This window comes from Nannospalax galili, unplaced genomic scaffold, assembly GCF_000622305.1.
Source record: "Nannospalax galili isolate Female #2095 unplaced genomic scaffold, S.galili_v1.0 scaffold463, whole genome shotgun sequence".
Taxonomy (NCBI): Eukaryota; Metazoa; Chordata; class Mammalia; order Rodentia; family Spalacidae; genus Nannospalax; species Nannospalax galili.
In genome coordinates this window covers 1,646,871-1,656,622 of record NW_008349529.1, presented here as the reverse complement: position 1 = coordinate 1,656,622, position 9,752 = coordinate 1,646,871, and positions in this window count along the sequence as shown.

Sequence of the window (9,752 nt, the reverse complement as noted above, 5' to 3'; positions counted from 1 at the left end):
TATCATCTATCTATATCTAGCTACCTATAATCTATCATCTATCTATCATCTATCTATATCTAGCTACCTATAATCTATCATCTATCTATCTATCTATCTATCTATCTATCTATCTATCTATCCATCTATCATCATCTATCATGGCCTATAGAGTCTGATTTATGTCCCCAGATGTGAGGGGCCATCCACTGGGCCCACCAAGAGTCCCATCCCTGTAAGGCGCTGTCTTTCCCCTTCCCAGCAGCCATCAATTGCCAAAAGTTCCTTAGGTTGGGTTTGGATTTCTTACTCACTTTCTCATGTCAATGCTGGAATTTCATCTGGTTGGAGCTTACATGGGACTTATGCATGCTGTCACTATTGCTGTGAGCTTATATGTGTAACTGATTAGCCATCTCAAAGACTCTGTTTCCTTGTAGTCATCCACCCCTCTGGCTCTTACAATCCTTTCTAAGTCAGTTACTCTCCATTTACTGAGAGACCCCACGATGACCCAGGAAGACTCTGTTTTCCATTTCCTGACTTCTAGCTACAACCATCATATTTTCCAAATACAGACTTCTATGCTCACGAAGGTGAATCTACATCCAATTTTATCAGGAAAACAACATCCAGTGGCATTTCATTCATTATGAAACCTTAAATATAGAATCCATTAACCTGAATATTTCTTTATTCCCTTGCCCAAATTTCAAGTTTTAGGGGAAGAGGATAATAGCAATTGTTTTAGGAATGCATTTAGTTCTTTTCAATTATTGCTTTATGATACATCACCATAAAATATAACTTACCTTTAATACTATGACTACAAACATATTTCCTTTTATTAGTAATAAACTGGTATTGTTTCTTCCATTCCTTCAAAATTCTCAATGAGTAAACCACACTCAAGGATCACACTTAGATGAAAGTCGAAGTATCACTTTATCACTATAAACGAAAGCCCTACACCACCTAAGATGGACGACTACTGCTAAATAAGCAGGTTTTTAAAAACTGATGCTTCTGTTATGGTTTGAATTTGAAATGTCTCCCACAGGCTTGTGTGTTTGAATGCTTGATCTAAGTGAATGTCACTGTCTGAGGAAGTTGTGGAGACTCTGGGGTAGGAGGCATGCCGGGAAGATGGATAGAGGCCTCTGGGAGTAGATTTGAGAGTAATAGTCCACTTGCTTCCAGCCTCAGCTTTCTCTCTCCTGGCTGCTGGGATGTGGCCAGCTATCTCATGTTCCTGACACCTTGGCCATGAGCTACTCTGGTCATAGTGCCTTTTCCACCATGATGGACTGTGTTTTCTGAATCATGAGCCATAATAAACCTCTCCTCCCTCAAGTTGTTTCTGTTAGGTATTTGATCACATTGATGACAAAAGTAGCTAACAACTTTTTTTTCCCATACAGATTGAAGAAAATCATACTGCAGTGCAAGCTACCTGATTTACTCACCTGGGTACCAGGTGGAAGGGATGATGGTTCCTTTCTACCTCTGTTCCTCATCAGGAAAGTCCTTAATCCGGTATGTGAAAACCTAAAGAAGATTTACTTCTCCTGGGAAGCAAGATAGTCTCCAAAAAATGGATGTGAACTAACTCCCATAGCGAACCATGCAGCCAGGAACATTAGGCTCTTCTGTGGGAGAGGCAGCCTACCTAGTTGTAAAGTTGAGGGACAGTGCACACATAGAACTTCACCAAATGGAGAAGGAAAAAGTGTGCTGCCATTTATAACTACTCAAGGCACCCATGATATCCCTTTAAAATGTGAAAGAACTCCATTTAGATAGAATACTATGTCAATATGTCTCTGAGGGTCATCTCTTCAGGTGAAGAGAATTCTAAAGTATCTCTTGGCTTATACAAGAAACCTCCTGGCTATGGCACAGTGGCTGTCATTTATCTCCTATTAGTGACAAATTCCTTGGCCAGAGACTATTAATACCCACCCGATAATCATTTCGCCTATTTCCTTAGCAGTGGAGCCATCTATAGACAGGGATAACTTTGCATCCAGATTTAAACAAATATTTCCCGGTCTCCCTTGCAGATGAATGTAGTCAATGCCAAATCTCTTTAGATGAAAGTAACATGATCATTCTTCCTCTCCCTCCTACTTCTCAGAGCCAGGCTCTGATGGCTTCAACATCTGCAACTGAAAGTTTACCATGAAGTCAACTTGGGGATGGAAAGTACCCATTAAAGGTGATGAAACAGAGTGTGGATCCCTGCAGAGGACGGAGCCTCCACAGCAGCCTTTACCCCTAGGCCTCCTCTACTTCTCTGAGGGTGATGGGGTAGAGATACAGACACTCAAACCCAGAGCTTCTCACACCAGGCAAGTACCTTATTGATGAGCTATATTCCCAGACCTTTGAGCTTCCTTTTCATATGAAATACAAATACAATGTACTTTTTAATTGATTAAAAATTGATGCTTGATTAAGCTACTATTGTTTGAATTTTCTTATATATGTATCCAAACTATTTCTAATTTATAGATAATTCCTGTGTAATAATATTTACTTCTGTGAGTGAAGAGAAATAAGAGAGGGTATTATTTGCAAACAATAAAATGCTCTGTTGTTAGAGAAAACATTTTCTCCATGCTTCCAAGTGAAGCCAGCCATGGTCGAGTAGGACCTTTGACTTATCTTCACATAGACGAAACTGGTAAAAGAATGGAGCCAGGGGCTCCTCCCCAGCTTACATGAACCCTGAGGAACAGATCCTCAAAAGACCTTAAGTGTAAAAATAAATTGGTTTATCTGGGCCAACTGTAGGGTCTTGAACACTCAAAAGGAAAGTATAACCAAAGATTAATGCGGTCAATATAATTTTTAAGAGTCTGTATGTATAGATAAAGGCTACATAACAAGAAACAATGCCAGACAAGAGGTACCTTTCTTTGAGTTATTGGCCAGGGTGGCCCAAAAGACTCGCAGACAGTAACCCAGCATAACACTGGGAAAATGAACAGCAGACCCCAATCTTATCTGAAGGAATATTGAAAACCAATTGCTGCTCGATGAGGAACAGCTGATCTTCCTAAAATAAGGATCTCTAGATAGGCTGACTAGATTCAGCAGATGGACAAGCACTGGGGAATGGCTGCGGGCGCCGACAACACAGTGGACAGTAACAGGGATGACAGAGTATATGGGCTCCAGTGGGGGTTGGGGGGAGGCTATGGGAGGGTGCCATTTGGGAAGTGGGTATATAGATGAATAAGATTGTTTGGGATGTTCTATATGAAATACACACGCAAAAAAATCAACAAATTAAAAAGAATAGACTTATATTTGAGGAGGAAAAATAAAAATTTACTTCATGTTAATTAGTAGAGGTGATAAACATTGAAATCTACCTGTTGACTCTATATCCATACTGAGGTGCCAAGGATCTGAGTATAACTGACTATGACTAGCAATAATCAGATACATAGAGATTAAAGACACATGTGCAAACATCTAAGTGTTAGTAGCATTAAAAATGTAGGAAACAGCATATTTTAAAATGAAATAGAGCTCTTCTTTAAAGGTTAAAAACTCATTCAATTTTATGTCTTACAAGGTTTATACTGAATTCAATGTTGTATAACTGTATTAATTCAACTGTGAACCTAAAAGAGATGTATCCTTGCTCTGGAAATTGTTGGTGAATATGTTAAAGCTGTAATGAAATGCTTCTTCTAATCATGTGGTTATTAAAAATAAATAAATAAATACATAAATACATAAAGAAAAATGCTGTGTTGCTCTAATGGCTTTGTATCGGCTCAAGTAATATCACTTTGATGTAGTAAGGGAAGACAGAAAGATGGCTGTGCACTTTGACATTCTCTTCTCTCCATATTTGGTCTCAGATCATAGTGTACATCTCTGAGTGTCTGTCATTCCCTGAGGATCGCTCCGCCTGGCCCAGCAGCATCCTCTGCGCCTACAGTGGACAGTCATGAGATTCTAGGCAGGAGCTAGAGAGAGAGAAATGTCTGTGAGGAGAATGGTCCTGAGAACCAGGAGAGTCCTTCCCCTCTAGTTCCTTGAAGGCCAAGCAAGAGCTGGAGCTGATATAAGAGATCTCGAAGCTATGTTGCTGGAACTTGTATACCTGACATGAAGCATTCTGGAATGTTTGGGTACAAATAATATATTCACCTACTAAGTAATAGCTCAAGTGTCAAAAAATGTCAAAGGAGAAAGATAAGTCTTCCGGAAGTCAGGGAAGACATGCTCATCTTCAGTCCTAGGTGCTGACCAAGGAGTCCACGTGCCCTTGAAACAGAGGAAAGAGAGTGTGGAAGAGGCACATGACATTGATTAGAATACATCAGAGCACCTCAGAGGCAGTTACACAATTTTATCCACAATATCCTGAACAAGCTGCTGTGTCTAACCCCTTTTTGCACACCAGCAGTGACAAAGGACTTGCTTTTAAAGACATTTCTCCTTCTAATAAGTCTAAATAGCTTCTGCGCATGGGCTATAGATATGTAGTAGAAGGGAACAAAAGTGTCTAGACCTATCTTTTTGTGAGCCTTTCCTTAAAGAATATATAAGCAACCCTCAGATCTTTCCACCGTTCTCTAGTGGGAAGGAGGCCTAAAGAAAGGGAAAACAACAAACCTGGATCCTTGAGCCTGATTTAAGGTAAAAATGCCAGCTTTAGCTTTAAGTTTCTAATGCCTATGGACTTTGCTAATTTATTCAGTTTTGTTAAGCTTTTCCTCTTCTATAAAAAGGACAGATTCTCAAGCTATGGTGGCATAGTCCTTTAATCCCAGTACTTGGAGGCAGGTGGATACCTGTGAGATCAAGGACAGCATGGTCTAATTGCAAGTTCCAGGCCAGCTGGGGCTACAGGGAGACCCTGTCTCACACACAAAAAGGACAAATTCTCAACTTTAGGAATTGTTGTAGGAATGACGGCAATAGAAATACAGCCCCTCTTGGTTATAATGTATGGCAGGTTGGTACACTGTATCATTTACTCTTAACAAGATCTCCAGAGGTTGGCTGCTGTTGTTATCCCTGTTTTTTTCCCCCCAGGTAAAATGGAGGGGGGGAGATTTAGTAACTTGCTTCTGGTGGCACTACTCCATTTGACGTTCCTGTACCAGTGATTTTCCAATGAAGTCAGGCAGCCCTGACTGCTGTTTAGATTGTGTTCAGAGAAAACCAAACATTTCAGGGAGGTATGGTTTCATAATATAAACTAACTTATTGCAGTGCACACATCAATACATTTGAGTTCTTGTATTTTTCCTCTTTTTCAGCTTAAGACGTTCCAATTCTTTAAGCAATTCTCCATATAATAGTTTGAAACTTCCTCTTCATCCTGATTCTTTCCTCTGTATATGTGCTTGCGGGGCGTTCGAACCAGCGACCCCCGGGCAGTGATGATTGGGGATGAGTAAGCACACTGTCCGCAAGCCCACGCCGCCCCCAGTACCTGGGACACTCAGATGCAATGGGGAGTCTAGTCAAGCAGGGACTCATTTATTACAGGTATTACAGAGCTTATAAAGGCATCTGGAACTCCCCTCCCCCAGGGTGTATCTTAAGGATGGTCACGCGCTGATCATGTACTCCTCAGCAGTGCAGAACTATTCTTCAGACTTTTAAAGCAAGCCAGGCCGCACCCCCAGTAACTTCCTTTCGGACCTATGCAAGGTGGGGCCTTTAGGTCCCCACATGTGCTTATATCTATGTGGTATCCGCATTGGATTCAATGCCTTACATATAAACTGATCCTGATAGCTAAAGACCAAACGCTCAAACACACGAGTCTCTGAGGGACATTTTATATTCAAACCACAGCACTCCAAAAAGCCTTATTTGCAAACAATTGTTTACTAATAAACAATTTATTATGGCTGTGTTAAGTAACGTTATTGTTTTGTTTTGAGACAGGGTCTCTCCATTGGCCCAGCTGGTCTGGAGTTTGCTATAACAGATCAAACTGGCCTCAATCTCATAGAGATCCACCTGCCTCTGCCTCTTGAGTGCTGGGATTAAAGGCATACATCACTCCTGTTATTATAAAATATCTTAAAAAGAAGGTGCTTTGGGAAAGAACATGTTAATATTTTTCAAAAAGTATATACATTAGTAAATGTGCCAAAAGTTCGAACTTTAATTTTGAATATTTGTTATAGTTTTGCAGTTTGTGGTGAAAACTCTGTATTTTAAAGTAAATTTTTTGGGCTTTTATTAGTGAAGAAAAATATTTTTTAGGAAATTCTTTTCTAAATCTCGCACTAATAAGTTGATTATATAGAAATAAGACAAAAGATAGAAGATGGGGCTGGAGAGGTGGCTCAGTGGTTAAGAACATGCGAAGTTCTTGCAGAAGACCCCGGTTTGGTTCCCACCACCCACATGATGGCTAACAACTGTCTGTAATTCCAGTTCCAGGGGATCTGATACCCATTTCTGACTTCCACAGGCATTGGACATACATGGTACACTTACATACATGCACCAAAACACACAAATAAAAAAATGTTTTAAAAAGTTAGATGACACAAATTTATTTTAAAAAAGATAAGTTTGAACTAAAGTCATCTGAAACCGTATTTTCTGGAAACAAGTGCTATTAACATTTTGTTATATATTCCTTCATATTTTTTCCTTTGCAAGTTATGTGTGTATACGTAGAAGATATAGTACTATCTTTGCGTGTACATGTGTGCATGCATGTGTGTGTGTACATGTTCACATGGTATGTGTGCATGTGTGTGGAGGACAGAGGATAACCTTGGGTATTATTCTTCAGGAGTCATCCAGCCCTTTCGGTTTTGAGATTGGGTCCCTCATTGGCCTGGAGCTTGCCAATTAAGGTAGGTTGGCTGGCAACCAGACCCAGAATCTGCCTGTCTGCTTCTCCAGCGCTGAGATTACAAGTGTGCCACCTGATGGTCAGCATTTTTTACACTGATTTTGAGGACTGAATTCAAGTCCTCATGCTTGCAAGGCAAGCACTTAACTGACTTAGCAATCAATCTCCCTGGTCCCTGAACATAGTATCTTATCCCATTATTTTGTGATCTATCTTTTCACACTATGTGGCATTAATGTGGCATTTCACATTATGTGGCATTCTAAGTTCAACATGTATTTGCATCATGAGTTTAATAGCTACATAGTAATTGGGTTTCAATGTAATTAAATATCACAGAAATATTATGACAGAAAGTCGTTTAACAAAAAGATATAGGTTACAAGGGAGGTAGGAGTTGTGCTTCAGAGCTAGACTTCTTGACTTCAAATCTTGGCTCTGCCATTCACTAATGATGTAGAACTTGTTAACTATGTCTCAGTTTCCTGATCTGTAAAATAGGAAGAATTCTGATACCTATTTTGCAGTGTTGTCATGAAGAATAAGTGCAATGGCCTGTGGAGAGCTCTTAGCTCATTGATGGATAGAAAACTCTGTGTCTTCCAAAAATACTAACATAACACCTCAACTATTGCATTTCTCAAATAGTTTGAGGATTCTTTAGAAACACAATCCTGCTTGCACAATTATTTTCATAATTAGGCTGTGATGCAAAATCTCAGGCCACTGGAATTCACTTAAATCACTGGAAAACAAAGAGAAACTAAATGAAAACTCATTAATTTATATTTTTTATTTTGGGAAAGTTAGGCCCATTCACTTCTTTTGTTTGGGGGAAAATTTGAATGAATATGAGAATGGTAGTTTTGTTGATACAAATTTTAATCATTGTGGAGGGGACCTCTGACATCCATACCCATGTGCGAGAGAGAGAGAGAGAGAGAGAGAGAGAGAGAGAGAGAGAGAGAGAATATCCCAGTCCAATGCTTTGAGTACTTGTACTTGGCCGTGGCTACCTGGATAGATGGAAGAGAGCTTCTAAACTCTGCTTCCCCCAGTGAAGACTCTACTCCAGGCCTGGCTGTTCTGTGGTTCACTACCCTGGTTTTATGCTAGCAGGAAATGATCACTGAGTGGGAGTGGATAAGCCTGCCTAGGAAGAGACTAGGGTTAGGTAGAAGGTGACTCCAAACAGGTGCATGTCAGGTGTTACATGCAGCAATTAACCACTGCAGTAGTCGTGTCAAGGTAAAAGGTTCCACAAACTTCTTTTATATTTGTCGCTTGCAACAAGATACAATTTACCACCACCACCGAACAGGGAAAAAAAAAACAACAAAAATGTCTGTTTTCTGTTACTTGACTTTTGTAAGAACTGCTATTAAGATTTTATAAGAAGATTGCTTCATTAATTCACAAAATGGATTATGAATCTATATTAAAAAGACTCAAAGAGTTTTCTGACTAGGTTTTCCTAAGACATTGTGCTGGATAGCTTTAGTGCCAACTTGACACCTGGGTTGAGGGGGACTCAATTGGGGGATTACCTCTATTGGACTGGCCTCTGGCCATGTCTGAAGGGCATCTTCTTGATGAGTGATGTGGGAGGGCTCAGCCCACTGTGGGTGGTGCCACCCCTGGGCAGGTGGGCCAGTGATGCATGAGAAAGCAGGCTGAGCAGGGGCCAGGGGAGCAAGCCAGTAATCAGCCATCCTCCATGGCCTGTGCTACAGCTCCTGCCTCCAGGTTCCTGCCCTGAGTTTCTACCTTGGACTCCCTGATGAACTGTGACCCCGGAGATGTAAGATAAATAAACCCTTTCCTCCCCAAGTTGGTAGTGGTCAGAGTGTTTTGTCACAGCAATGAAGAAACAAACTAAGAGAGATGTATAGGCATGAAGATGGAGCGAGGTTATGGAGAAATAAGACAGAAATAGATTTAAGTTACCAAACTAACATAAAAATTGCTAAGAGAGGCAGATGAAAGGATGAAAAAATAATTCAGATGCATTATGTAGGATAGCTAGGAAGACAATTTTCTGCTTAGAAGCCCTCATAATTACTACTAAGCAACTCCAATTAGCTTTTACAGGGACCCAAGTATGTGGCATACTGTATCCCAAGTTTCATTCAAATATATTTACTGATTTAATCATTCTTTACCATTGGAAGGTGGGTAATATCTCTGTCCTAGCCACGATCCCAAAGATCTCCTCAACTTCTCAGTCTGTGCTGAACACTAATTCACAAGCTTCTCAGTGGCTCTTTAGTGGTCTCTCTACCCCGTCTCACCACTGTTAAAGGTGAAAAGACTCCTGCAAGAAAAATCTTTAATTCTAAAGGTAACTCTAATAACAATAGGAAAAGGCTGGGGTATAATAAAGATAATGCAGGGAAATGAAATTAAGACATTGGGATGTTATAAGGATTATATATATATATATATATATACATATATATATATATATATAGTTCTGATTTACCATTAAATTAAAACAAATAGAAAAAGCAAAATGAACTTTATCAGGCAGGCTTACATTTTCTAGTTAAATTGAAGTAGGCAGGATAGAGGCATGAATGGATAGTAAGGTCTCCTTTCATCCCAAGCTCTTGCTGCATGGGATCCTTTGGCATGTTGTGGTATTTCTAAGCACACATATGCCAGTTTCTACTCTGTAAGCACCCTGCCCCCACTGCCTTTATGCTCAGGTTGGCCAGAAACATTTTCATGATTCTTTTTTCATTTCAGTTGGCATCATAGGTGGTCTTCAAGGAAAGATGAAGATAAGTCACCTGTTTTATATATATATATATATATATATATATATATATATATATATATATATATGTCTTTTTGAGACAGGGTCTCCCTGTAGCCCCAGGTGGCCTGGAACTCACTATGTAGACCAGGCTGGCCTTGA